Source organism: Ochotona curzoniae, unplaced genomic scaffold (assembly GCF_017591425.1).
Source record: "Ochotona curzoniae isolate NIBS_2020 unplaced genomic scaffold, NIBS_Ocur_1.0 contig_1, whole genome shotgun sequence".
NCBI classification, from domain to species: Eukaryota; Metazoa; Chordata; class Mammalia; order Lagomorpha; family Ochotonidae; genus Ochotona; species Ochotona curzoniae.
In genome coordinates this window covers 21,500,798-21,506,949 of record NW_024464918.1, presented here as the reverse complement: position 1 = coordinate 21,506,949, position 6,152 = coordinate 21,500,798, and positions in this window count along the sequence as shown.

Here is a 6,152-nt window from a genome sequence, read left to right as displayed (position 1 = left end):
CCCACTGAGGCTGGCAGCCTCCTTGTGTCACGTGTGGGACAAGACAGTGGGTGGGGTTCCCGTTGTGCTTCCTGCTATGCAGTCTGATGCCCTCCCGAGACCCAGAAGTCCTGCCCAGAGGTGCCAGATGTGGCCAAGCGGCTGGAAGAGCCCCAGGTGGCAGGGGACATGGTGAGCAGGGAGGGCGTGGCCACATCTCCCCAGGCCCCACACATCTGGGAATAGGCAAAGGGGACATGAATGATGTCCCTACCCCCCACCCCCGCAGTGGAAAAGACTAGAATTCTCCACCAGACCATACAGGGCTTCTATGTAAGCAGGTCTGCCCGGGTGTTTGCTGACCGATAGGAGATTAGGGGACAGGGAGACATTTTGTGGGCAGTGGGATGAGGATTCATGTCACTTAATGTGATGGCTGGAAGGGCTGGAACCTCGGATGGGCACCCCTGGGAGGAGAGCACCCAGGGCTGATGCCTGCACATTCCTGGCCAGGCTGTCATGTCGGTGTAGACAGTGCCATGCTGAAGGTTGGGCTCACTGCCCCGAGTGGCCAGGTCAGCTTCGTCCCCTCGGAACCAGGCCCACAGACCCACAATAGGACATGCTGCCTGGAAGCCAGCTCAAATCACTGCAGTGTTGGTGGTGGCTGTCCCCAAGGCACCTCCACTCTGAGCCATGAGATCAGGATTATTTGGGGGTCACCGTGCATACAGCCTCCCTCTGTGAGCACCTGGGTGCTTAGTGCTGCAAGGCCACGGGGGAGCTGTGGGCCTGCTCCTATCCCCAGCTGCTTTGGTGGAGTGTGTCCACACCACTGCCACCGCCGTGCTGGCCAGCAAGCCCCTCAATGGCCTGCACAGGCCCCTGGCATCTCAGAGGCGACAGAGAATCCCTTGGGCAGATCGGGGAAACCTGACCTGAAGTCATGGTTTTGGGGAGAGGTGCGGTGACCCCTGTGGGGAAGACATGGGCATTCAGGGAGCATATGTGTGGGGTGGTGGCAGGAACCACGGGCCAGCACGTGGAGGAGGAGGAAGAGCCCCTCTGCCTCTATTCCGCACTGGCAGGTTTGCCAGGCTCCACCACGTCCATTGGCCGTGGCAGTCAGTCGGCTGTAAAGTTCCTCGGATGCCCCCAGTGCAGGGTGGCACTGGGGCGGGCAGAACAAGACAGTGGTGGCTGCTGCACACACGCCCTTCCTGCTATCCTCCGCACTTCTCTCCAGCCCCACCACAGGAGCTCTTCCTGATTTCACCATAGAGCCAGGATGCCAGAGAAGGAGGGGGCGCTGGAGAGAATGCTCAAGGGGGCTTTATCTGGGGACCTTGTCCTAACTGTGTCCTCTGGGGCATGCTCCTGTCGCCCTTCCGCTCCAGTGCCACCCTAGCACTGCCAAGGGGTGACGGTGACACCATGACAGCAGGCTGATGCTGACCTGCTCATCCACAGATCCTGCGTTCTGCACAAGGACAATGATGCAGGTGGAGCTGCTGTGAGCATCAAGCTGAGGATGCCAAGGGAAGATGCCACAAACACAGAACCTGGTCGTTAGCTCTGCCCCCTCTGCATGGGACTGGTCCACTCTCCACTCCGATGCCATGCACGCTAACTACCTTCTCCATGAAACCCAAACTTTTGTGGTGACAGAGGATTACACACGCCAAATAACATCCATCCCCACAGCTGGCCGGGGTCTACTCCCACTCTTCCCACCCCGTGATCCGTGTGCTAGTAATGGCGTGGCCTGGCTGTGGCTGGCTCCCAGAAGAAAGCTTATCGTCTTTTCCCAACCTGGGGAAGTCCTGGGACTCCAACCCCACCCCAGTCCCTTTGTTCATGTGATTCTGTTATGGCTGGTGGAAACCACTCACGAGCAACGCTCCTGGTGTCACGGTCACCTGCTTGTCCCCTTCTGCGGGGCCTCACTGTAGCCCTGGCCAGTGTTAGCACAGTGTGACCGAGCCTGGGAGGAAGGTTAGGGAGAGCGAGCAAGTCACAGGGGTGATGGCTGCTAGGGACCTGTGGCCCGTTGCCTGCCGACATCACAGTTCCCACTTCTCAAATGAGTTGACTACAGTTCGCTGTGGACCAGAAGGAGCTTCAGGGCAGCATGTGTGTCCCTGGGCAAGGGGTGGGAGTCCTCTCCCAGGCCTGATCTCCCTGGGGTGCTGTCTGTGGTGTACACGTGTGAGGCCGTGTGTGGCTGCCTCTCTCCACTGGCTTGGATTTCCATGCACTGGAGGGACAGCTGCACATGCCCAGCCACGGTTCATGCACATCTGCTCAGCCCTAGCCCCCCGTGACATCACAACCCCTGCCTCCCCCTCTCGAGGCAAAGACACATGATCCTCTAATGGCTAATGGCTGCACTCAAGATCCCCGCCTGTCTGCTGTCCCTGATCGATACATTCTGTGACCCTGCCCAGGCCAGCGACGTCACTGCTGAGTCCTGAGACAGTAGACAGGAGTTCCCTGCAGCAGAATGACACCTGGCAGGTGGCTCTGGGATGTCCTGTGTGGCTTCTCCAAATGACAAGGCCAAGCAACAAGATCAGGAAACTCCAGCCGACAGATGCCTCCCTGGGGCTCCCGCTAACACCCCGTTCCCCCACGCAGCCTTGGTCATCTCTACGCCAATCCAGAGACTCCCATGCCAGCGCCAGCTTGTACTGGATCAGAGTCCCTGCTTGGCCTTGGCCTGGCTTTAGTTGCTGGCAAAGGGGAGGTCTGTGGACAGCTTCCCTGTGAGCCATCGCTGCTTTGGTGGATGGGGTCTGGGTCTTTGAAGGGAGCAAGGGCAAAGCCACTACCTCCCCTTCCATATAAAGTCCAGAATCCCACGGGAACAGAAGCAGTTGAGTGCCCCGGCAAGAGGGACCTGCCAGGGGGCCTCCATTGCCCACCCTGGAGAAAATTGAACAATTAGGAGGCAACCCCTCTTGCAGCCACAGCCTGCCAGGCTTGCTTGCAACTCAGCCGGAGCTCTCAATGTCCCACAGCACACTCAGCCGCAGCTCAGCCACTGCCTTGCGACCTGGCCTCTGGTGGTCCTTGTGTGGCCAGACCATTCTTGGTTAGCCTAGAGCCAGGAAGCACCTTCTAACTGGCTGTGTGTCCACACAGCAGGTGCAACTCAAAGAACATGGAGTATGTACACCAAGGCCTTGGCCAGCAGCTTCCCGTGCTTGTATTAACCTGTGACATCACACAGGGAAAAAAGAATGGTTCAAAAAGGTTGACTCATTGAAGCCACGGCTTTAAGCAGATCCCAGCATGGCAGCCTGCTACGGGCACTTTGCGATGCTCCTCTGCTGTGTCCTCTGGGTGGCCGGGGGCATCTGCTCCCTCTACCCTGTCTTGTCCATATGCGCGACAGCCTGAAGTCACGGCTGTGCAGCAGCTATGTGAGCGGCCCAGTGAGCTCCAAGCCAGCTCTGATCTCTTAACCCACCAAGCCCACCACGTGCTTGATGCTCAGTCAGCCCATAAACGGAAAACACGGAATGTGTGTGGGGGGGGGCAGTCGAGCCGTGCTCCGCTTTGGAATTCCCAGTGGCTTTTGCTAAACTCCTGCTCCAGGCTGGGTGTGGGTGTTGCAGATGCATGTACCTGAACAGCACAGTTATTTAATTGTCTGGACTCAAACCCCAAGGAAGCTGGGGAGGAGCCCACTGCACAGAGAAATTCAGAAATAAAAGCATTCGGTCACAAAGGGGATATAGAACACTCTGGTTTTAAGTAACGAAGAGTCCTCGCTCTCTCCCCTCCCCAACTTTCTTATAATGTACATGAAGCGGTGGGTCAGGTGTCGGTGGGTGTGCAGGTGGGAGGGACACATCGCGAGACTGGGACAGTCCATGTCAAGTCTGAGTTGGTGGTGGCGACTGGCGGTGTCCAGCCAGGGTGGGGAGTGAAGGTACACTTGGGGTGGGCATTGTGGGGTGTACACCATGGCTGCAGTTCTCGAGAGTGGGGACTCCTGAACACGGCAAAGGCTCTAGATGGGCAGCACCCTGGGGCTGGGCGTGCACGGTCACTGCTCTGGGCAGTTGGGCGTCAGGGAGCGCAGGCAGCAGGGGCTGCACCCGTCAGCTGCCTCCCTGGCTATCTGCCTAGCAAGGCTTCGGCTTCTGGGGATTCCACGAGGACACAGCAGCAAGCAAGGGGGCCCCAAGAAGCCGCTGACTCACAGGGGACTTGGTGGTGGGCTTGACGCGACTTCTTTTACCACTTCTTCCCTTAGCAACCCCAGACTGTCCTGGTTGCTCAGTCCTTTCAAAGGCTGTTTCTGGAAAAAGACCAAACTAAACCCAGATGACAAAAATGGAAATGAAAGAGACAAGCAGACCAGCACACACATGCTAACCACAGGAGCAGCAGCAGTGCTGGGCGCCTGCAGCTGGAGCCCGTTGCTCGGTGTGCGCCAGCCAGTGCCAGGTGGGAACACACACACTCGCACCCCTCGACAAACAATAACAAGAGGACAAGGAACACCCCCCCCCCCCACTTGCCTTGCCCCAGTCCCTGTTTTTGCCGAATCTGAGATGGCTTGCCTGTCTCTTGGGCTGCCATCAAACCCCAACAGGGACCAGCCCGCCTGTGGCTGTTCCCACATGGCTTCTCTGCGTGCATGGCTTGTGTGTGTGCCACACACAGCTTGGAGATGCTGCTGGGTGCCTGCCCAAGGACACTGGGAGTGGCCTCCAGCCTGGGGCATAGTAGAACATGGCTGTGTCGAAATCATCTGAGGATATACAGAGATGGGGAGCTGTCAGCCACAAGTCCCAGTGGGCAAGTTGGCCCAAGGGAGGGCTGTGGGAATCAGAGGGCATGGTGCCACCGGGCATGCTGTGCCAGCACCATCATTACGCCTGTGGTTTCCTTCTGTCTGCTTGGCTCCCATCTTATGGGGCCTGGAGGGGTTAGAGGAAGAGCTAAATAACTGGGGGCATTCATGTCCAAAGTAGGGTACGTTGGTCATAAGGAGAACAGACCGGGGAGCAGAGCACAACTTGTCACATGGGAAGCAAGTTACTCACAGATGGCACTTTGTACCAAGCCCATGCCAGCAAGCCGCTTGCTTCCGCAAGGCTGCCGCCAGCACACGGGTGCATGCATACATTGTTGGTGAATTGTTGGCTGTTTCACCTGCAAAGTGAAATGGAGGTACATCACAAGCTGGTGCCCCTCCAGACAGGGGGACCCCTGGTAAAGCCAGACTGGCCGTGGTGGGCACCGTGGACACACCAACAGTTTCACTCTTGCTTGCTTACAAAGTCAGGACCTGGAAACATTTGCCAACTATTTTTCTTTTTTTGTATGTTAGAAGCCAGAGACCCAAGCAGCAAATTAAGCGGGAGAGGGAAATAGCCACGCCCTGGTCTCCCTGTAGCTACAGACCACGCAGCCCATACACAAAGCTAGGAATGCCAGCTCGAACGTATTCACTCAGTGAATTTATTGTAAAAATAAAGAAACTCAATTATTCCAGTTAATGGATTTCACGTTAAATAGTTTAACTTTCACTGCGCTTCAGAAGAGCTGTTCATAGGATGATATGTGGACGAGTCCTTTCCTTAAGCAACAACAAAAAGGGTGAACAATAAATAGTTACTTGCGTTAACGGTCACGTTATTTCATTAGAGAGAGGAGCAGAGGACACCGCTGCCCAGCATGGCACTTGTCTGCTGGGACCGGCGGTGGAACACTGGACACTGCAGGCATTTCACAGTATCTGCACGCAGTCGGCTCCTGCCGCTAAGTCAGTTAGGATTATCATGGAGTCCTGGAGGGATTTTTTTTTGTCTTTTTTCGATTTTCATGATCTAAAAAAAAAAAATGTTTTTGCAGTGCAGTTATGACAGGAATCTGCAGTTACTGTTCACCTGGCACGTGTGCATGGGTGGGGATGTGCTTTTGGCTCATGTTTGTGGTGACAACAGCAACCCTTCCTGGATCCCACCTGCTGTAGAGCGTGGAGGAGGAAGAGGGTACAGGCGAGTCCTGCTGTGGCAAACTTTCACCAAACCACACGGCCCCGTGTTCTGAGAACCTGCGTCCCCCGGGCAGTTGGGGACAGGGGCACCCAGCGGCCTCAGCTCTGCCGGAGCCCCAGGGCAGCCTTGCTGCTGCCTGCTGCTTGGATTGCGGAC